This window comes from Sminthopsis crassicaudata, chromosome 2 (assembly GCF_048593235.1).
Source record: "Sminthopsis crassicaudata isolate SCR6 chromosome 2, ASM4859323v1, whole genome shotgun sequence".
NCBI classification, from domain to species: Eukaryota; Metazoa; Chordata; class Mammalia; order Dasyuromorphia; family Dasyuridae; genus Sminthopsis; species Sminthopsis crassicaudata.
This window is the reverse complement of record NC_133618.1, coordinates 289638682-289663277: the sequence shown is the minus strand read 5'-3', so window position 1 is coordinate 289663277 and position 24596 is coordinate 289638682. Positions and strand designations below refer to the sequence as shown.

The 24596-nt window shown below is 35.4% G+C and overlaps 1 protein-coding gene across 2 annotated transcripts in view; it reads right to left on the bottom strand.

The window, feature by feature from the left end:
* CHGA (chromogranin A) overlaps window positions 1-23899 on the bottom strand; it is a 131132-nt gene extending 107233 nt beyond the window's left edge. The window contains exons 1-2 of one of the 2 annotated variants that reach the window (XM_074289655.1): window positions 23781-23874; window positions 4370-4525 (exon numbers count right to left, since the gene is read on the bottom strand). The gene's annotated coding sequence lies outside the window, so the exon portion shown is untranslated. Of the gene's footprint in view, window positions 1-4369; window positions 4526-23780 lie in introns of both variants that reach the window. The other variant, XM_074289656.1, reaches the window with a different exon arrangement.
* Window positions 23900-24596: the final 697 nt, after the last annotated feature.

The following is a 24596-nucleotide window of genomic DNA, read 5'->3' as shown; positions in this document are numbered from 1 at the left end:
AAGGACCAGTCACACCCAATGAGATATAGACTTTGACAATCAGTCAACAAGAATTTAGTAAGCCCTTACTATGTGCCAGATACTGTGTTCAAATGTTGGGGATACAGAGAAAGGCAAGAACATTCCCCTCAGGGAGTTAACATGTTACTGGAGAAGGCAGCATGTAAATGACTAGTCACATATAAAATACATATGGAGGAGAAGAATTATAAAATGTTAAAGCTGGAAGAGACCATATAATCCAACCTCCTCATTTTATGGAGGAGAAAACAGCACTAATGTGTCAATGTGGCATGCTTGTGGTTCCTCAACTAGTTTAATAGCATGGCTAGAACTAAAACCCAAGTCTAAAAACATAAAATGATAGAGATGGAAAAGACCTTATAATAAAGAATTTTTTAGCTGGGTAGAACCTTAGGGGCCATCTAACCTCGCTCAATGGAAAAGACCTTAATGTTAGGAAAGATTTATTTTAAAAATAAAATACCCTCACAAATTCAGTATAACATATTCTTCCATTTTCAGAACCTTCTTACAATTTTGGAGTAGAGTGGCTCATGAATGCTGAGATCCCTGTTTAAATTAATCAAAGAGTGAGCTCATGGTTTCTACAGGATTATCCTTTCAGTCACTACTACTTTAAGGTATGCAGAATAATGGCAATAATAATAGGTGGCATTTATGTAGCATTTTAAGTTTTATGAATCATTTTGTACATAATATCTCAAGGATCTTATATTCCATAATTCAGATGGCCTGAATTTTTGCCAGTTTCTGAGGTTCACTCTACCAAATAAATGTGGAATTGTTTGGATTATTCCCACCAAGATTAATTGTCATTATTGATGAGTTCGATAATGCCAGTGGGGTTCAGAAGAGGCAAGCTTTTTGAATAGGAACAGTTCCAAGTAGAGAATGGTGACAAAGAAGACAAAGAGTCTAGGTGTCATGGAGACAGAAAGGAATCAGTATGAGGGTTCTAAGTACCTACAGATTTGGAGAAAGGGAGGAGACTGGACGTTTAATCTCCTAGAATTGACCAAGAGCTGAGGATGAGGAGCTCGGAATTTAGTCCTAGCCTTAAACAATTAGATGGGCTACCATAAACAACTCCCTTTCTTTTTCTGGATTTCAATTTCTTCCTCTGTACAATGAGGGGATTGATCTCTATCATCTTTATGATTCCTTGCAGTTCTACAACCGGATGCTTTTATGTGTGAGAATTCTATTTCCTAAGGTTCCTTTTAGTTCTTCTGTTCTACATTCTAATATCCTTCCTTTTAGCTAATAATAGCTAGCATTACATAGTATTTGACAAGTGTTATCTCATTTTATTCTCACAAAGACCCTAGGAAAGAGATGCTATTATCATCCCCATTTTACAAATGAAGAAACTCAGGGAAAGAGAGAGAATGTGACCAGGGTCACATAGCTATGCAAATATCTAAAGCAGAACTTAAAGTCAGTTTTTCCTGACTGCAATCCTTTCTCGATTCACTTTGGTATTTAATTACTCACAGTGCTTAACATTCTTTGTTATAAGATGCCTTACAGTTCTAACATTCTGTGGTTGAAGTTTCTAATAGTGCAAAATGAAATTTTACAATTTTTTCTAAGGCTAAAGGTTACCAGAAAGGAAGGGCACAAGTCACACACAAACCTACTTATTCCCTAATACAAAGTGAGAGACATGATGGGCTACTGATAGCTAGCAGCTTTGGAGAGTCCCCATTATCTCCCCTCTCTATTTTAACAGAAAACTCATAACTTTTTCACTGAGAATTAGAAGTGTATCAAATGGAACAGAAATTGCCCATCAATCTATTTAATTAATTCAATTAAGCTCTATTATAGTCTGGAGTCAGGAAGACATCTTCTTGAATTCAAATCTCCCTTCAGACATTTACTAGCTGTGTGACCCTAGACAAGTCATCTATCCCAGTTTGCCTCCATTTCTTCATTTGTGAAATAAGATGGAGAAGGAAATGGCAAATCATTCCAGAATCTTTGCCAAGAAAACCCTAAAATGGGGTTATAAAGGAATCAGACACTAATAAAATAGCTGAATCAAATTTAAATCAAATTAAAGATTTGGCCTCCAAAAATCATCAGTCTTTTAGTACAATCTAGAAAATGAAAGGTTTGGACTAGATGATCTAAAAGCTCCTTCCAGTGCGCTCTCTCTCTCTCTCTCTCTCTCTCTCTCTCTCTCTCTCTCTCTCTCTCTCTCTCTCTTTCTCTGTCTCTCTCTGTCTCTGTCTCTGTCTCTGTCTTTCTCTTTCTCTCTTTCTCTGTCTGTCTCTGTCTCTGATTCTCTCTCTGTCTCTGTCTCTCTTTCTCTGTCTCTCTCTCTCTCTCTCTCTCTCTCTCTTTGTCTGTCTCTGTCTCTCTCTCTCTTTCTCTGTCTCTCTCTGTCTCTGTCTCTCTCTTTCTCTCTCTCTCTCTGTCTCTCTCTGTCTCTGTCTCTGTCTCTGTCTCTCTCTCTGTCTCTTTCTCTCTTTCTCTGTCTCTCTGTCTCTCTCTCTCTCCCTCTTTCTCTCTCTCTCTCTCTCTGTCTCTCTCTGTCTCTCTCTCTGTTTCTGTCTCTTCCCTGTGTCTCTCTTTCTCTCATCTCTTAACTCTTTTTATTTCTTTGGGCATGTGATTGTTTCCTGCTTTGAGGAAAAGGTTACATATATAACCGAAAAGTTGATTTACAAGGTACCTTATTACATAACATGGCACAGATTACAATGCTACATTAAACCAGCAAATAAACAGCCCTTCACTTTTATAACCTTTACTTAATTTAATCCTTATGACAGCCCTGCAGAGTAGTGATCATTAACCCTGATAGACAAATAAACAAATCCACAGAAAAGGCATGATTTACCCAATAACTAACCAATCATTGGAAATAGAACCTGTCCTATCTCCCAGTATGAAGTCCTTTCCTTCCTATTTCTCATTTAGGTAAGAAACAATAATGTCAGATATTACATTTGAGATTATTCTCACATCTAACACTGCAATTCAGTTTTCTGATTCTACTTTCCTTCCCTTTCCCACTGATCCTCTTTCTTCTTCCTCTAAGGGCTGATCCAGACCATCTGAAAACTGACCTTTTCAGACAAAGTGAAGTTAACAAGTGTAGTCTGTTATGCTTGGCAGTTCTTTACAGTTATAATTTCTTTTTTTCTCTTAGATAAAAAACAGTTTTATTCTTTGCTCTCAGTGCTTGTACATATTAACTGTCCTGTGGTTTGGTTAGTAATTGTCCTCTCCTGGAGTATTGGTGATTTCCAGATCCATCAAGAACTAAAGCTGCCTGTGGTTTTCAAGCCACAGGATGTTGTTTTTAAGTCTCATTTCTTCACTTCGAATCTTGGTCTCTCTGCCATCTGTGTGATATTCATAGAATGCCATAGATGAAATGGAGCCAACAAGAAAGACTTTTAGAACATAGACCAAGGAATGTTAGAGTTGGAAAGAATTGTCAACAATCCATTGTTAAAGCTGAAAGACCATCTAGTCCAACCTCTTAACTTTCCAGACAAGACAAATCCAAAAAGTGTCCTTGCTGAAAGGGACACAGCCACACAGTGGTATACACTTGAAATTCATCTCTTCCTTCTCATAACCTGATCCTATCATGCCTGCCATCTGAAATAGCCCATGAAGGAGGGAGAGTTTTTCCTTAAAAAGTAATAGAACCAACATTAGACTTAATTTGGTCCAGCATGCAAAGACTTGAACTATTGATAGCTTCCTACTTACCTATATACAAAACACAGTCCGCAAGAAATCTGGGATTTCTTTCTTGACCCCCCACTCTTTGATTAACGTATCACCATGGCAAATGGGGATTCAGGAAAGCTGTCTGAAAATAGATGTCTCCTTTACTTCTAGTCCTCTCTGTCAAGAGGTGGAAGTATGATTTATTATTTGTTTTCTGAAGTAGTGAATGATCATCTTATTGATCAGAACTTTTTTAAGTCCTCTAAAATTGCTTTTCCTTTTTAGTGTTATAGCTATTGCATGAATTATTCTTCTGATTCTTCTCATTTTACTCTGGATCAGGTCATATAAATCTTGCCAAGTTTCTCTGAATCTTTTTTTTTTGTAGTTTCTTCTCACTGTACAACACAATAAAATTCATTACTACAATAATACCACAATGAATCAGAATTCAATGGATATACAAAAGGGTGACCTTCCCCTCTATTAATCTTTCTTTTTTTTCTGTGACAAAAATTTTCAAACTAGCCCATAGGATCAGGTGGAAGAGGGGCAGCTACCTTATCTCCTACTCAGACACCAAGTTGTGAATACAACTATGTTAGCCTCTTAGCATTTATTCTTTCAGATAGAAGGCTCCCAAGAATCCTACCTCATGTGTTTCCAGAGATAGTAGCAACCTTGTGAGTTCTGAAAGGTCCAGAAGTCCTCAGAAGCCCTTTAGGGACCACAGAGCTCATAGATCAGCAGTTGTTGACCAAAGGAGAAGAGAAATGCAGAAGCATCTGCATTTAGAAAGAAAAGCCACCTGAAAGAAGATTTGTTTTAGCTATTAGATTAAACTGTGCTCATGGTCAAAATGAAAAGTGAGATGGCTATTTAGCAATCTTCAAAACTGTTTTCTCTTGATGATGATTCAATATCAGCCTCCTAGAAGATTTGTATCTTTAATTATAGGTTAAATTTCTGATATGAATCTGATTTAAATAATTCTGCCAATGCATAATGACTTTTCTAAATTTCACATTGTTTTATATGCAGGTGGTACAGCAGATAGGGCTCTGGGCTAGGAACCAGGAAGACTCCTCATCCTGAATTTAAATCAAGCCTCAGACACTTACAAGCTGTATAATCCTGGACAAGTCACTTAATGCTGTTTCCCTTAGTTTCCTCATTTGTAGAATGATCCAGAGAAGGAAAACCACTCTAGTATCTTTGCCAAGAAAACCCTAAATGGGGTCAAAGACAGCTGGAAGAAACATAGAAAAACAACTGAACAACAACAATAAATAAATGACCTATTACATATTCGATTTACCCAATGCACTACTTGTCTATTTTACTTTTTTCTTCTTGGGCAGCCCTAAACTTGACCTAAAAAGTAACATTATTCCTGGGACACTAAAGTTGAGGTTTAATAAATCAATGAATGTGAGAGTGGGGAGCTTAATCCTTTATAATGATTAGAAATCCTTAGCATTAAATCTTGTCCAGGACAGCATGTCTGGATCCAGGACAAGGAGAAGCAGGAATCTCATACTCTCAGAATTGGATGTTAGATCTGAATACATTTATCATACCCTTCCCCCTATACCTACTCTTCCCTTCTCCAGGCTAAACTTTTCCAGTTCCTTCAATCAGTCATTACACTGAATAATTTCTATTCCCCCCACAGGATATTTTTGATGCAGTAAAGAGATACACAGGGCAAGTAGGTGGTGCAGTGATAGATAAAGTGCCAGGCCTAAAGGCAAGAAGACTTGAATTCAAATCTGGCTTCAGATACTCAAATACTAGCTATGTGATCATGGGCAAATCACTTAATCCTGTTTGCCTTAGTTTTCTCATCTGTAAAATATAATGTGAAGAAAGAAGAAGCAAATCATTCCATTATCTTTTCCAAGAAAAGCCCAATGGGATCACAAAGAGTTGGACAAGACCAAAAATGACACAACAGCAATAAAGAAACAGGCAGAGTGGGGCAGCTAGATGGCACAGTAGATAGAGCACTGGTGCTGGAATAAGGAGGACCTGAATTCAAATCTAGATTCCTAACTGTGTGACTATACACACACACACACACACACACACACACACACACACACACACACACACACAAGAAATCCACAGAGAAGTCCCATATTAGAGGGAATAAACCATTGATGTTTACTGGTCCTGGGTGGACCAGTCTCCAAGGTGAGAACCATAGTCAAAATCTAAGCCTTTCAGAGAGAAAAAAAGTAGCAATTCATATTATTAGTATGAACCTGTTCATACTATTTGAATAACAATTCATATTGTTAATATGAAAACTGAGTTAAGTCACTAATTTATTAATTGCCTACTATGTGCTAGGCACTCTGCTAAATACAAAGGATACAAAGAGAGGTAAAAGACAATCCTTACTCTCAAAGAGATCATAGTCTAATGGGGAGACAACTTGTAAACAACTATATTTCCAAACAAGTTATATTCAGGCTAAATAGGAGTTAATTGTGGAAAGAGACTGACATTAAGGAAGATATGAAAAATTTCTTGCACAAAGTGGGATTTTAGCTGAGACTTGAAGGAAGCCTGTGTAACCAAGAGAAAGAGGTTAGTATGGATAGATAGAGACAGGGAATGAAAATACAGGGGTGATAGGAGGCACTATGTTTTGTGCAAAGAAGAGCCAAGGAAGTTAGTATAACTAGAAATTAGTGTCACGTAGGACAATTGAGGTATAATGGTGCAAGAGGATTGGAAAGGCAGAAGGAGGCTAGGCTTTAAAGGATTTTGAAGGTCAGAGCATTTATATTTGATTGTGGTGATAATAGAGGAGTCTCTGCAGTTTATTGAATAAAAGGGTAACATGGTCAGACTTGCACTTTAGGAAGATTGATTTGACAGCCAAATAGAGGATGGACTTCAATGGGAAGAAACTTGAGGCAGGGAGATTAACTAGAAGGAGATTGCAGTAGTTCAGATATGAGATGATGAGGAACTGTACTAGGATAGTGGAGCATCAGAAAAGAGAAGGAGGTATATATAAGAGCTATGACAGAGTAAAATTTACAAGACTTGGCAAGAGCTTGGATATAATAGGAGTGGGGGGAAGCATGAGAAAGAGTCTTAGTGACTGGTAAGATAATGCCCTCCTCAGTAAAAGGAAAATTAGGAAGAGAGAAAGGCTTGGAGGGATGGAGGTGTGTTAAGTTTTAGACATGTTGAATTTAAGATGTCTACAAGACATCCATTCTGAGATGTTCATTAGATAGTTGGAGATATAAAAGGAATTGTCTAATAAATGGTCAGTTTTTGTGCAGGTACATATACTGCTAAGAAAAAGGTATATTCCAAGGGAATTTAGAAGACTTGCACGTGTTCAACCTATACTGGATTGCTTGTTCCTGAGGAGGGAAGGAGAGAGGGAGAAAATGGAAAATTATGTTTGCATGTATTTAGAAAAATAAAATACTATTTTTTAAAAAGAAAAAAGTATATATTCCTTTTTATCCCCATTAATTATCTTCAAAGGTCTATCATATCTAACTTTTCTAAAATTTCATTCACCTCCCTAACTTCTATCTTATTTATTTTGTGGTTAGATTTTTCTAGTTCTGTGAGGGGAAAGTTGACATCCCCACTAGTATAGTTTTACTATTTATTTCCTCCTGTAACTCATTTAACTTCTCCTTTATTTTTCCCCATTTAATTATATTTTTCCAATTACATATAAAGAGTTTTCAGTATTTACTTTTGTATAAGATTTTGATTTCCAATTTTCTCTCCCCTCCCCAAGAGGATAACCAATCTAAGTTATAAATGTACAATCATATTAAACATATTTTCACATTTAATTTCTCCTTTAAGAATCTGTATGGTATACCATTTGGTACATGTAGGTTTAAGTATTAATATTATTTCATTGTCTATGATACCTTTTAGCCAGATGCAATTTCCTTCCTTATCTCTTTTAATTAGATCTATTTTTGCTTTTGTTTTTTCTGAGATCATTATTGCTTTTTTTTTTTTTTCTACTTCAGCCAAAGCAGAATAGATTTCTCTCCAGCCCCTTACCTTTACTCTGATGTGAAAGGATATAAAAAAAAAATTCTGGAGTAGGACAGGTTTTTGTCAACTATCTGTGCCAGGAAGAAGAATCCTGGAAAAGGGAACAAAGTCATAAAGGTCACTTCCTGGCAAACTTAAGTTGCCATACTGTTTTCATTTGCTTTTTTAGAGCTGGAAGGGATATTGAATATATCTAGTATAGTCTCTTCATAATATAGATAAGGAACTAGAGATCCAGAAGGGAAATTTAATAGACTTCAAAATTAAATAGATTTATCAGATACTGTGCTAGGTGCTGGAAAGATATATCAAGGGCACAACCTGCAAAGGCAGATTTAGAATTCTACAAACATAGCAGAAAGCTACACTTAAGCAGAATCTCATGAGAATGATACAAAGGGAGAACTAATAGTTGTGAATTTACTTTTTGGCCCCATGTGCTCTGGAAGTTTGAACCCACTCTTCCCAGGGACCTCATATGTATAAGTGGACAGGGTACCCTAGATTTGGGGGGATGTTTCTGTAACTGTCTTTATGTTCCTGCTTGATAATCTTTCTAAAAGGTAATTAATCATGGCTGATAATCAATAGGGATTACATTGGTAGGGACCTGTGCACAACAGTAATAGAAAAATCTCAGTTAACCCTAGCACACTAAGAAGAACAGTAATCAGCTTCTCTCTGGGGACTGGGGCTACCAATGAGAGGAGGTGGACCAGTGATCAACGTGGTCAGGAGAGGGGGATAGCATATGGGAAATACATTAAGATAATAAAAAAAAATTTTTTTGTTATTCTGAATTTAACAATAGCCATGAAGCATGAGCATTTACATTTACAAAGACCATGGGGAAAAAAAAGGATTTCGCATAAAACCATGAATCTTTAATAAATATACCTTTTAAAAGATTATATATGATATATTCAGCATTTTAATTCCAAAGCTGCTCTTCTTCTTTTTGCTTCCTTCTGAACCTTCCTCTGTTTAATGTTTATTGAAGTATTTTTTTAAAAAATTGTGTCTCTATTGGTACCCCTTTTGTTCCTTCCCCTCCTTCATTCTCTCATATCCAAGAAGCATAGTAAAAAAAAACAAATTCTACCCATTGACTTTGTCCAAAAATTTAACAAGCTTTTATGAACTGTTTACTACTCATGAGACCCAGTGACAAACTCTAGAGATACAATGAAAAAGAAGGAAAAAAGAAACCTGCTCTCAAGAAGATTATATTCTAATTGCTGAGGGATACAAAATGTATATAAATTAGTACATGGATAGAAATAACATGTAGGCAGGGATATGCTAGTTTAATATACATTATTATCATTTTTCTACAATTTAAGTCCAGAATTCAACACTAACAACAACAATCAAACCCTAATTTGTAGCATTTACCAATTTCTTACCTATAACAGCTCACACTGAAATTTTAACAATGTATTCTCTGGTTTGAGCTGACTCCTTCATGCCCTACATACAAGTGAAGAAAATAAGACTGGGATTAATTGACTTGCTCACCACCATACCAAGGTCTGGATTGTCTCAGGAATGAGTAAACTCCCAGTAATTTAAATTATCTGAATTTTACACATTAGGTACCTATTGTTTGCATAGGACTATGCTAGGCACTGGGTGAGGGTTTTTGGTTTTGTTTTTAAAGGTTCAATAGGACTCAATCTCCAGCCTCAGGGACTATCTCTTCGAGATGATTTAAAAAAAATATAAGTTCCTTCATTGGGTGGAGTATTGAACTAGATGACTCTTAGGTCCTTTATAATCCAGAATTTTTTGAATCTATTATTTCAGTCCTACACTTGGCTCCACAAGAACTTCTTCAATTATTGATGAAAGTAGAAAGAAAACCAGATATTTGTAGCCTTTTGCTACTCTCAACATCTAATAGTTGTTCACTGTCTTTTTAATAGAGCTAAATACTAATTGGTTATCATAAAGTTTTTCCACTACCAAGACATTAACAAAAAGCACTCCTAAGAAGCTTTACTGTTAATTATCTCAATAGATTGCTCTTGGATTTAATTATGCCTCAGCAGCAAACAATCTATAGAGTGAGAAAGAGCACTCAGAGAAGCCAAGAAATGCGTACTATTATAATCAATTCTGATGAACATGACTCTTTCCAACAATAAGATGATTTATGCCAGGTCCAATGATCTTGTTTTGAAGAGAGCCATCTACACCCAGAAAGAGGACTGTGGGAACTGAATGTGGATCATTCTCACTCTTTTTGTTGTTGTTCATTTGGATTTTGTTTTCTTACTCATTTACTTTCTTTTTTTTAATCTGATTTTTTTTGTGCAGCAAGAGAATTGTATAAATATGTTTATACATATTGGATTTAACATATATATTTAACATGTTTAACATACATTGTGTTGCTTGCCATCTGGGGGAGGGGATGGGAGGAAGGAGGAGAAAATCTGAAACACAAGGCTATGCAAGGATCAATTTCATCAAATTATCCATGCACATGTTTTGAAAATAAAACTTTATTTAAAAAAAAAGAAATATGTACTAATTTGTCTTTAATAGTCACTTAAAGTTCTCTCAAGAATTAGACCTATATGAATGGGGTAACATGTGAACCATGAATTCTCAAGTGAATCCCAGATTGGTCTGTCAATGTGGTTCCTGGCTTCTTATTACTTGGGCCCTTTGGGACCCTACAACTATAGTGGAAAGAATGTTGATCCTGGAGTCACAGCACCTAGATTCAAATTCCACCTTGGACATTAATTACTTGTGTAACTCTTGATTCAAAGGGCTATTTACACAGAGCTCTCCTCTTTAGTTCCTTTAGGGTCTTACTAAATCAGAAAGGTATTTCTAGATACTTCGTGTCCCCGACCACTTTCTCCATTAACTTTTGGAAAGTGCTTTGTATTTCTGAGATGCTTTGGAAAGAATTCACTCAAATTGATAAAAACTCAGTTGCACAGATGGACAGTATTTTTCTTGTTTTTCTCAGACATAGGAATATTGAGGTTGGGAAAGGGACTCCAAAAGTTTGGGGGCATAGTCTGGTATGGCAAGATGTCTCAAAAGAATGTGCAGGCTTGAACCCATTTCCTAGTCAAGGGGCAAAGTTTGATTATTGTAATTATAATGTCATTACAAGTGAACTAAGTTTCAAAAAAAAATTAGCAAGGAAACAGAAGCAAAGAGACACATCTATCCAGCTTTCTATCACTGACATGCTAATTCTATGGCCCAGAGAAGTGGTCTCCAGAATTTGGTTATCATGGACCAAAAGATTATCCATCTGACAGTCAGCAATGAACTGAGGAGTGGACTATTCACTATTGTCTCAGGAATTTGATCTGTGGAACTATCCTGAGGCCAGAAGCTATCTGACTGAAGACTGGTCTATTCAAAAGCAGACAGATTAGGCCTGGGAGTTTCCTGAGACAGACTCTAAAACTGAAAGATTTAGGATTATTGATTTAACAGAAGTCCCCCTAAAATCAGGGGACCACAAAATCATATTTCATCAGTATCTTCCCTGCAAGTCCAAGGTGAAAGCCACTAGCTGCCTCTCATGTCAGCTTCTTCCCCAGTCTGTCTCCCCTTTAAGGAGAGTCAGGAACTACAGTGTTTTTTCTCTTGAAGCTGGAGGCCAGAAGTCTAAAATCTCTCTTCTCTCAGCAACTCTACCTGTAAGCAGGCAAGGAGCATGAAATAATCAATCTCCATTTCTAAGAGTTGTGCAAATGATCCTTTGAGACAAGGATTACATTTAAATGACCTTATCAAGTTAATTAACTTTAACTCAATTTTCTTATGTACAAAATGAAGGGGTTATATTAGACAGTTTCTTAGGTCCTATCCATATTTCTTTAATTCTATGCATGAATTTAGGATAGTATAGAATCTAACACTGTCTCTGTGACTATTCTATTTCATCTAATAACGCATAACTAGGAGCAGTTGAGTAGAAGTTACAAAAAAAAAAAAAGAGGGAGGTCAATTTAGACTCAGTTTAAGGAAATCTTCATAGCAAATATTCAAAAGCGTACTAGGCTGACTTATCTCTCATCACCTGAGGATTTTTTTTTTAGGCATTCAGAGTTAAGTGATTTTCCTAGAATCACACAACTATGTGTCTGAGATCAAATGTGAACTCAGATTCTCTTGTGTCCAGGACTGGTGCTCTAGCCATTGAACCACCTAGCTGCCCTCTGGAGCTCTTTAAGCAAAGAATGGTTTAGAATGAGAACATCATTGATTCAGAACTGGAAGGGTCCCGAGAGGCCATTTAGTTCAACCTCCTAATTTTATAGATGTGAACACTGAAGTTAAAGTCACATAAAGAATAATTGATAGAGACAATTAGAATACAGATCCTTTTATTTCAAAACTATTAAAGATCAGGCAGGCTCTTTCCACTGTAACACTATGTAAATATAGTAGAGTAGTGTCCAATTCAAATAAAAAACAGGAGCCACTAAACCTTACACAAGGATACTCGCAGGCTACATATTAATTTGGAAAGCCACATATTAAAAGAATCTATTTCATTATATTTTGTTTATTTTGTTAAATACATTTTTATTTTTTGTTTTGTTAAATATTTATTTTGTTAAGTACATTTATATTACATTTTAACCTGCTTTGAACCACACTCAGGAATGATAAAAACTATATATGGCCCATGGGCCATATATCTTATATATCTTTGATGTAGTGGCAAAACTTTTTCAGCCATTGGTTAAACTTGAAGGTTTCTGAGCTTTCTTCCACTTCTGAAGTTATATAATTCTGAGACTATATTCCACCTCTGTAATATCTTCAGCTCATGGATGGGATGAGTAGCCTCCACCTGAGGCATGCACATTGAGTAGTGGTTTTCATGTGCTCCCATGCTCCTACCAATTCCCCACATACTATAGGTAGCCTCATTGACTCTGTGAGCCATATTGACTTCTCCCTTCCAGGTAGTATAGAGCAGACTGCATTGAGTGAGGAAGAAAAGTATGAAGGGAACTCATCGTGGTAAAGACTAGAAGAGAAAAAAAAGTGAATTCCTTAAAGTATAATGGTCATGCTGACTGGAAGGCCATGAATATATCATCCAAGAGATTTTCCATTCCAGAGAGACCCTATTGTTACAGAATTTACAGAAAGATTGACAGACTTTAAGGTTAGCACAGGCAGCTAGGTGGCATAGTGAATAAAGGGCTGGACCTGAAATCAGGAAGTCCTGAATATAAATCCAGCCTCAGACACTGACTAGCTATGTGATTCTGGGCAAGTCACTTAATGCTTGTCTGCTTTGGTTCCCTCATTTATGAGATGGAGATAATAACCACAGGATTCTTGTGAGGATCAAATGAGATAATATTTGCAAAATGCTTAGCTTTGTGCAGGGCACATGGTAATCATTATAATTGCCTGTTCCTTTTCCTGCTTTCCTTGAAAGAATGGCCAGAACTTTTTTTGTACACAATTTTGACTGAATGTTGAATATTGCTGATATCTCTGACATACCTCCAAGTCCTCCACTGATTTAGGAGATTATAGTGCACAAGATGAGTATGGGTGGAAAAAATCAAGGATGGAAGCAGTAATCCATATAATTCTGAGTAAATAACTGGACTGACTGATGTAGTATAAAAAAAAATTCCACATTGGTCCATAGAGTGACAAGTTGTCCTGACATCATAAATCTAAATTAGTTTGAGTTTTCAAGGAACATTTTTGTTATTATGTAGTCGTGTCCAACTTTTTGTGACCCCTTATGGAGTTTTCTTGGCAAAGATACTGGAGTGGTTTGCAATTGCCTTTTTCAGCTCATTTTACAGATGAGGAAACTGAAGTAGGCAGAGTTAAGTGTCTTGCTCAGGGTCACATAGCTAGTAAGTACCTGAGGCTGGATTTGAATTTAGGTCTTCCTGACCCTAGAAAGATTCTACCCACTTACTATTATCTGCTCTTTTAAATAATTGTTTTTGAGGGGGCAGAGCACTAGCATATTTCAAGAGTACAGAGGAGTGCTTGTATGAGTTTAATGCAGAGTTCATGAACAACAAGGAGAGAATGAGGGTTGTTATTGTTGTTCAGTTGCTTTAGTTGTATTGGTGGGATACTCATGGTATCCCACACAACTTCTTCAGCTCAGGCAATTGGAAGAGTTTAGAAAAGTTGCATAAATTTGGAGGTGGGAGGATTTGAGTTAGACAAAGGAGGTCAGGATGACAAAAACTTTAGCTGTCCTTGGCTGTTCCAATCTGATGTATTCAAAGGGAACTGGAGCCTTTTACTGGAGGATAAGCCAACAAAACACAAGAACCTTTGAATTACCAGAATTGATTAGGTCAGCTAAAATCAAAACAGAGACCGGTAAAATTACTTTGGAAGTAAGGACTATACTCATGGAAATACATCAATCACTTTAACTATCTCTGTTTGCATGTATGTGTGAGAAAAGCTCTAATCTATATTACATTAAAAACATGCCACCAGAAATACCCTTCTAGGATCAAGTTCATGCCCAATATTTATCCATAAGAGTAAAAAGGTAATTAATAATCCTTTGTAAGGTTACATTTCACCTACTTTATCTGTGTCTTGTATGTATCTATTTATTTATGTGCTCTCTCCCAATAGAATCTAGTCTTTTCAAGGACAAGGACTGCTTTTGTCTTTCTCTTTCTCTCTCTCTCTTTTGACATTTATTTATTTAAAACTAAATACAAAATTTTAAAAATAGAAAAAGAAAAAACAAAATAAAAGCAAAATAAAAACAAAAATAAAACATTGTCATGTGCCTAGAAGAACATCAGGGAGGATTCAAAATATGTAACAATAAATTTCTATTTCAAGAAAGCATATATAATAATGGAAGAAATTATATTCATGACTGTCAATCTTTGCTTTCTTATTCTTTTTTCCTCCTTTCATCACCCCTTTCTCCGAAGCGGGTTACAGTTAAATGTAATTATAGAAATAACTGTGTTTGTATATGTGTATATATAGATATATATGTCTATGTATGTGTATATATTCACACACATATACATATGCATTTACATGTGTACACATACCTACATTCACACATATATACATATATGCATATTTACACATACATAGATATGCATCTAAAACACTATTAATATGGCTGGGATATAATATAGATTTCTCTCAATTGAATATTTAAATTTGACTTGGATTTACTAACCCTTCTTCTTTTATGTAATAAATTCTATTACTGATCCTTGGTGTAGAGTTTGTGATAGATCTTATTTCCTAACCCTACTAACTCTTCTACTTTAGTTCTGCTCACTAGGTTGCTGTTCTGTTACTTAACTTCCCCCAACCATAGATCCCTCCCTTATCTTCTTCCTCCATCCTTTCCCTCTCTCTTTATCCCTTTCCCATTAACCTGCACACTTTGTCCCATTCCCATTAATTTAGACACCCTTCTATACCCCACTTTATTCTAGTCTCTTCCCCCTTATTTCTTTATAGATTTTGGAAGGTACTCTACCATTTATGGAATATATAATGTATCACTCAATATCAATAATGTATTATTTAACCCATTCTCAATATGAGTAGGTTTTCAGAATTGCCAGAATTATCTCCTTCTCCATCTAATATTTCTGTGTCAGTTTTTCCCCTCTGTACCTCATTCATGTAATAATTACTATTTTTACCTTTTCCTAAATAATTTTGCTTTATTGGTCACACTCAGTTCTGCCCTAATATTTCTTTTGAACTAGCCAATTATTGATGTAAATCTTAGATGTTTGGTTTATAATTCCATGTATAAAACAAATAGTTTGTCCTTGGTGAGCCCCTTGAAATTAGTCTTTGATATTGGCTCTTATATGTTAAATTTTCTATTGAGTTCAGGTCTGGTTAAGAAAAAAATCATGAAAATCTGCAAAATTTTTGAATGTCCATTTTTTCCCATTTGATATTATCTTAGTTTTGTTGGATATGATATTTTTTACTTCAAGCCTAGTTCTTCTGATTGTCAATATATTATTCCAGATATTATTGTTCTGTAAGAAATGACCAGCAGGATGAATACAGAAAGGCTTGGAGAGACATACATGAACTGATGCTAAGTGAAATGAGCAGAACCAGGAGATCATTATACACTTCAACAATAATACTACATGATGATCAATTCTGATGGACTTGGCTCTCTTCAACAATGAGAGAATCCAAATCAGTTCCAATTGATCTGTAATGAACATAACCAGCTACACTCAGAGAAAGAACACTAGGAAATGAGTATGGACCACAACATAACATTTCCACTTTTTCTTTATTGTTTGTTTGCATTTTTGTTTTTTCTTCTCAGGTTATTTTTACCTTCTTTCTAAATCAGATCTTTCTTGTGCAACAAGATGTATGTATGTATTCATATATTGTATTTAACATATATTTTAACATATTTAACATATATGAGACTACCTGCCATCTAGGGAAGGGGGTGGAAGGAAGGAGGGGAAAAGTTGAAATAGAGGCTTTTGCAAGGGTCAATGTTGGAAAATTGCCCATGCATATGTTTTGTATATAAAAAGCTATAATAAAAAATAAATTATACTAGTCTTCCCTATTCTTATAGTTAGTTTCTTTCCTTTTTAAATTTTTTTCTTGATTAATAGCTTTTTATTTTCAAAATACATAGTTTTCAACGTTCTCCCTTGCAAAACCTTGCATTTAAAATTTTCTCCTTCCCTTCCCCCTGAAAGAGTATAGTTTCTAGGGGAGACAGTAACAGGCACCTCCCTGACCTGTTCCAACTATCTGTCAGTGATTCAAAAGTCTTCTGGCTTCAAAAGCCTTGTGATCCCAAGGTTCTCCCCCCAACCTTGGAATCTCAACTTGGCATCTGTCAATCATTATAAAAGTCTTCTGGCCTAAGAATATAATAATATTTTTCCCCTTAAATTTTAGGGAAGATATATTAGTGATCTTGAGACTCTCTAACCTTCCAATGCCATTGTTCTAACAATCATTCTAAAGTCTTCTGGCTTTAGGATAATTCTAGGTCTGTTGGTCAGTGATAACCAAATTCCTGAGACCATTTCTCAGTTCTACCTCTAGACCATAAAATTAGCGTGTCAATGACATGAACAACTGGATAAATGTGTCTTCTTGCTCCAGGTTTTTTAACTAAATTCTTTTGGAATTTGGCCCACTTCAATTGGCGTTACAATTACAATACATTTTGCCTTCCCAACCTCAACACTCCCATCCCCTCCTCTAAACAGCAAGTAATCCAGTATAGGTTAAACATGTGCAATTCTTCTAAACATATTTCCAGGTTTATCTTGGTAGAAAAAATAATATCAAAAAGAAAAAAAAAGAGGGAGGAGGAAGCAAGCAAATAACAAAAAAGGTGAGAATATTATGTTATAATTTTCATTTAGTCCCCTAGTCCTTTTTCTGGATGCAGAGGGCTCTCTCCAGCACAAGTCCCATGGTAAGTTTCTATGACTAGGTTCTTTCTCCTTTGCCTGCCCTCCCTTTTATTTATTTTTTATTTATTTATTTTATTTTTTAAAATTAATTTTATAATTATACTTTTTTTTGACAGTATATATGCATGAGTAATTTTTATAACATTATCCCTTGTATTCATTTTTCCAGATTTTCCCCTCCCTCCCTCTACTCCCTCCCCTAGATGACAGGCAATCCCATACATTTTACATGTGTTACAGTATAACCTAGATACAATATATGTGTGTAAATCCAATTTTCTTGTTGCACGTTAAATGGGAAAACTGGGCCACTGATGCATTGTTGGTGGAGTTATGAAAGAATCCGGCCATTTTGGAGAGCAATTTGGAACTATGCCCAAAAAGTTATCAAACTGTGCATACCCTTTGATCCAGCAGTGTTATTACTGGGCTTATATCCCAAAGAAATACTAAAGAGCGGAAAGAGACATATATGTGCCAAAATGTTTGTGGCAGCTCTTTTCATAGTGGCTAGAAACTGGAAGATGAATGGATGTCCATCAATTGGAGAATGGTTGGGTAAATTATGGTATATGAAGGTTATGGAATATTATTGCTCTGTAAGAAATGACCAGCAGGAGGAATATAGAGAGGCCTGGAGAGACTTAAATCAACTGATGCTGAGTGAAACAAGCAGAACTAGGAGATCATTATACACTTCAACAATGATGCTGTATGAGGATGTATTCTGATGGAAGTGGAAATCTTCAACATAAAGAAGATCCAACTCACTTCCAGTTGATCAATGATGGACAGAAACAACTACACCCAGAGAAGGAACACTGGGAAGTGAATGTAAATTGTTAGCACTACTGTCTATCTACCCAGGTTACTTATACCTTCGGAATCTAATACTTAATGTGCAACAAGAAAATTAGATTTACACACATATATTATATCTAGGTTATACTGTAATACATGTAAAATGTATGGGATTGCCTGTCATCTAGGGGAGGGAGTAGAGGGAAAGAGGGGATAATTTGGAAAAATGAATACAAGGGATAATGTTATAAAAAATTATTCATGCATATATACTGTCAAAAAATTTATTTAAAAAAAAGTATTATAGTATTGTTATTACATCAGAATCCTAGAGGACTCTCAATAGTGCAGTTCAGAAATATGAGATAAATTTGTGATCACAAAGCAAAGACTATTTGAGGGGAAAGACTATCAGGCCAGAAAATTTTCCTTAGAAATAGACTTTAGTCATGGCAGGAATTAGGAGTTTCACTTTGGGAAAAGAAATAAAACATTTTGTGAAGATCCATTTTAATGGGTCCAATTGGGATTCAGTAGCTCCAAAGTTTATTGTTTATGGCAGGTTCTGTAGCCATGACCAGTCTCCAGGATGCCCAGTCAGGCTTTAACTATCAAAATAATATTATATCCCCGAAACAAATATGATTCTGTAATGAAAGCCAGTATACTTCCACTCAGAGATGTCAAAGAAAATTCACAGTGTTTGCAATAAACCCTGCGGCTGCCTCACAAGATCCTTTTCCTTAGCGATATTTCACAAGATTAGACATAATGCTAGATAGGTTGTGGCTTCTAAAAGTCTTCGGCAGAGCTTGAACTGAGAAAAATGATTATTTCTCTCTTATACACATATACAAGACCAAATGCTATTACCTAAAGTATAATTGATATATAATTTAGTTTTCAAACTAAAGAAACACAAATTATTAACAACCATATGAAAGACTATTTCAAATCATTAACAATAAAAAAAAATGCAGATTGAAGCAATTCTGAGGTTTAACTTCATAGTCAGCAAATAGGAAAAGGTGACAAAAAAAACCTAAACAAATAAAAAACCAGAAGTTAATAGAATTGCTGAAAGACAAGTACCATAAAACACTATTGGTGATGCTGTGAATTAGTTCTAGAAAACTAAAGAACTACTTGGAATAATGCTTTTAAAAATTATTAAAATATCCATGCCCTTTGAAATCACAATGCTGGGAATATACTTCAAGGAAGAGAAAATAACCAAAAAAAATCCCAAATCCATCAAATTACTCATAGTAATGTTTTATTTGTGTGTGTGTGGTAGCAAAGAACTATAAGTAAATTAAATGCCCTTTGACTGAGGAACTTTGGTACATAAATATATTGAAATATTTCTGTGCTATAAGATATAAGACATAATGAAGAGAAACATGGAAAGACATAGGAACTGATGCAAAATAAAGCTAATAGAACCATGAAAATAATTTACACAATAAGTAGAACAATGCAAATGGAAAGAACAACCATCACAAAATAATCAGAATGGAATGTTGCAAAAATGATCATCAACAAGCTTGGTTTTAAGGAAGTTATGAGAAGAACTCCTTCTATTCCACTGTAGAAGTGGAAGACCTTGAATGTGGGATACTACATATAACATCTGGATTTTTTTTAATATATATTTTGTTGAGTTTTGCAGAAATATTTTTCTTTTTTTCTCCATACATTATTGTAAGGGATGGCTTTATGGAAGGAAGTTAGGTGAAAAATATAGCGGAAAACTTAAAACAAGATATCAGTAGAAATTTGTCATAAATATTAATAACAAGAAATAAACAATCCATCAAATGGCAAAGATAACAAAGATATAAATAATGAATATCAGAGAAAGTACAGAAAAACAAGCATACTAAATAAACTTTGAAGATTTGGAAGATTATGAGGATGGAATATTTCATATGCTATCCCATAGGATTGATTTGTTGATTGATTTTTCCCTTTTCTTATTCTTCTTTGTCCCAAAGGGTAGAGGAATAGGGAGAGGTATATATTTAGAAATTAAGGTGATGTAAAAATAAAAGATATGGGCAGCTTGATAGCACAATAGATAGAGTACCAAGCCTGGACTCTGGAAGACCTAAGTTCAGATATGACCTCAGATACTTATTAGCTGTGTGATTCTGGTCAAGTCATTTAACCTTTGTCTGCTTGAGCTTCTTAAAATGGGAATCATTAAAACAACCAATCTCCTAGGATTGTTGTAAGGCTCAAAAGACATAAAAATTATATAGTGCTTAGCACAGTGCTTAAAGGTACATAGCAAGCACTATAAATAAATGTTATTTATCATTGTTATCCTTGTTGTTATAAAAAATAAAATTTACAGAAACCCCACAGAATACCAAGTAGTCTAGTTCTGAATAAGTTTCCTTGTTAGTCTGCTGGTATGTTAGGTTCTTGAAAATTTATATGAATGTAAAACAAATCCATATTAATCATCAGCATTTCTAGCTATTACTAAGAAAACCCAGAAGGCAAATAGAGAAATTCTATATTAAATAACTTCAAAATACATAAAGTTTTTGAAATCTATCTACTAAGGTATACACAGGAACTGTAAATATAATCACAAAGCATTATTTTCTGAAATAACAGACCTAAATAATTGGAGAAATAATAATTACCCTTTAGTAGACTGACTCAGTATAAAATACTACATCCTTTACTGAATCAATGCCATGTCAATCAATCAACCAAAGGATTACCTTCTAACTAAACAAAATTCATCTTAGAGACCAAAAAAAATATTTAGAATTTCAAAAGAAATAATGAAAAAAGAGGGGGGAAGAAATCATATAAATCAATATTTTAGACAAAACTATGAAGCAGTAATCATCAAAATGATTTGATACCAATTAAGAATAGATTGATCAGTAAAACAGATTAGCTATACAACAAACAGAAGCAAATGAACTTAGTAGCCTAGAGTTTGATCAACTTAAAGATCCTAACTGCTAGGATAAGGACTCACTATTTGACAAAAAAACTACTGGGAACTTTGGATAGCAATCTGGCAGAAATTACATATAGACCAATAGCTCACACCATATCTCAAGATAAGCTCCAAAAGGTTACACAACCTACGTATCTATGGATAGGGGAAGCTTTCGTTACCAGAGATAGAGAAAATCATAGAAGGGAGAAAAAAGGATAACGTTGATTGCATCATAAAATTTTTTTGCACAAATTCAGTACCACTAAGATTGAAAAGGAAACAGCTAATTGGAGAAAAATCTTTGCAACAAATTTCTCTGATAAAAGTCTCATCCCAAGACAGCTATATGTCTATTTCTATACCTGTATATCTGTTTATAATTATATCTACATATGTATACATTTGCATATATACATATGTGTGTGATCAAATGTAAAAGAATAAAAATCTTTCACCAATTAATGGTCAGAGAATATGATCCAGAGAAGAGATCCAAACAATAGCTATATGGAAAAAAAAAACAAACACTCCAAATCATTAATTAGAGAAATGAAAAGTAAAGCAGCTCTGAGGTTCAAGCTCACATATCAGATTGGCAAAGATGACAAAAAAAGAAAAATGGAGCAAAGTACAGTGAGTGGAACTGTGACCACCCTCCTCTTAATGCAACACAAGATTGATTAGATTTTTTTTGGCTGTCACATCACACTGCAGATTTGTATTGAACTTGAAATCCATTAAAATCCTCAGATCTTTTTTATAATAACTACTATTTATGCCTCCCCCATCTCTCAGATCCTTTTCAAAGCTACTTTTATTTAACTATGTCTCCCTTATTCCTCCCCCATCTCAGATGATGATGACATTCAGGGTTGTATAATTCTTAATAGTCATAATTCTGTGCTCTTAAAAAAATTACAGCAGAAATCACTTCAACCTGATTGGTGAGGAATCTCCAGAAATAGAGAGGTTCATAAACAGCTTTCTCTGTGCTAAAAACACAGCAATGTCAGCCACCTCCCCATAAAAGATGGAAGAATCATTTTTGGCAGAGAATGAGAGTGGCTGTTTCCAGTGGCAGAGTCAACTCTGCGTCCCCTGCAAGGCTGCAAATGCCTCTTGGACTAGATCATCTGCTTGGGTGAATTACCCAAGTTTTGCTGAGGCTCTAAAGTCTCTAGAATCTGGAGTTAGGGGAGCAGAGGGTGGGAGGTTTGGGGTCAAGAAGCAACTTCGTCAGCCTCTGAGCAGCAAACATGAGGGAAAGGTTTGATCCCTATAAGATTAATAATCAAGGCAATCACTGAGTCTGAGGGAAAATTTCTTCAAGGGGGAGTTGGACAGGATCCAAATTTGGATGCAAGTGCTATTTCTGGTTCAGGGAAGAACTCACTCCCAGAAGGGACAAAGATCATTGTGACAATGATAAGGAATCCATTATTACTACTACTACCATTACTACCACCACCACCACCACCACTATTCCTACTACAACTACAACTATAACTACTACTACTACTACCACTCCTGGCACCCCAACCACTACTACTACTCACATATCAGATTGGCAAAGCTGACAAAAAAAAGAAAAATGGAGCAAAGTACAGTGAGCAGAACTGTGACCACCCTCCTCTTAATGCAACACAAGATTGCTTAGATTTATATAGTACCTACTATGTACCAGACACTATGTATAGTCCCTACTATGTACTATGTACTATGCACTATGTACCAGACACTATGTATAGTACCTACTATGTACAACTATGTACACTGTGCTTTACAAATATTATTTCATTTGGTCCTCAGAACTATCCTGGAGGTAAGTGTCATATTAGCCTCATTTTACAGATGAGGAAACTGAAACAAGTTAAGTTACTTGTCCAAGGTCAATAGTAAGTATCTGAGGCTGGATTTGAACTCAGATCTTCCTCAGTCTGAATCCAAAGCTCTATCCCCTGTGTTAGCTAGTTGCCTCTTCTTTGGGTTCAGTCCTGGAGAGTTTGACCCCTAAAAGAAAGGATCAGATTTTTCCTGTATTCTGTAGCTCATTGCTTCTCTCCTAGAATTTCAGAGGAAATGTCTTATATGATGCTTAGGTATAGCTCATATCTAGAGTATTCCCTAAAAGAGATTAAGAAGAACTCCTCTAGAAAAAGTACTTGATATATAAAGTAGATATCAGACATAGGATAACTATTTCTTCACCCCAAAAAGAAATGTTTAAAACATGAAAGATTTTAAAGTATATATTCTATTCACAAATCCTTAAAGCATGAACAAATACTCCATCACCCAGGAGGCTCCTGAATCAATTCTGTAGAATTGATCAACAGATACTTTATATATTTTTATATTTACATATGTGTATATATATATATATATATATGTATGTATACACACACACACACACACACACACACACACACATATATATGTCTTCTGACTTAGTTGCTCACTGCTGAATGCTTTGAGACAAGAGTCCCATGCAGCTGGCTAGCCTCGGCTAGTCTAAAATTCTCTAAAAACTCATCTCAGTTTGTCTGGCATTATCATGTACATATACAGACAGACAGACACACATATTATGTATGTATACACACATATACACACAAAATGTATGTTTGTGTACATACATGTGTATGTATGTTTGAAATATGACCAATTTGGGGAATCATTTTGCTTTACAATCCATATTTTTAGAAGACTTTTATTCTTCTTTTAAAAATTAATAGTGTGTCGGGTGCATTTTTTCCTCCTCAAAAAAAAAAAAAAACAACACATACCATTAGGACAATAGTGTGATTAAGCATCCCTGTTTTGTTCCAATTTGTCAAGCTATTACTGGATCTGCATGAATTCTGGCCCTCTTCCTTCTTCTGCTACATTAGGGGTGAAAGATGCCTTTGGAATGGAAATAAAGCTCATTCCTATCACTTACTAGCTCTGTGACCTTCAACAGACCAGATTACCAAGTCTTATTTTCCTCATTTATAAAATAGAGGGTTAGAATAAATAACCTCTAAGGCCTTCAGATACTAGACTCCAGTTAAACTAATCCTGGTAGTTTGCTCCATTTATCAACTTGGAGCAATACTATCAACAGGAAGGCTGAACAAAGTGAAATGCCTCATCTTTGAAGCTACCGTCAATTCCTGAAATAAATCAAAGCCATGAGTTGAGGAATAAAGACTCTTTAATTGAGATAAGGGGGGGAGGGAGAGGGCAAGTTTATCCCTCCCTATCTCCAGGGGTATGTCCCATGAGTGCAGAGCCCAGTGGATTTCCCCAAAGAATCATGCAAAGTTTCTTATACTATTAGGAGAAAAGGGAGAGGAGATAGTATGAAATAGCAAAAACTGGTCATGAGATGCCAATCACCCCCAGAAATCTGAGCGAGGAAAACCTCTTCAGGCTATTTTGCCCTTTGTGCCATGAATCCCACCTGAAGGGATTGGAACATCAGAGTCTTAGATTCAGCTTGAGCTGGGTTCCTTTATGGGGCAATATTTTAGGGTGAGGACTTAGGGCATGGTTTAATTTAACCTAATTGTTATATTATCTTTAGGAATGGTTTTCTTTTTTTCTTATTTGGGATACAT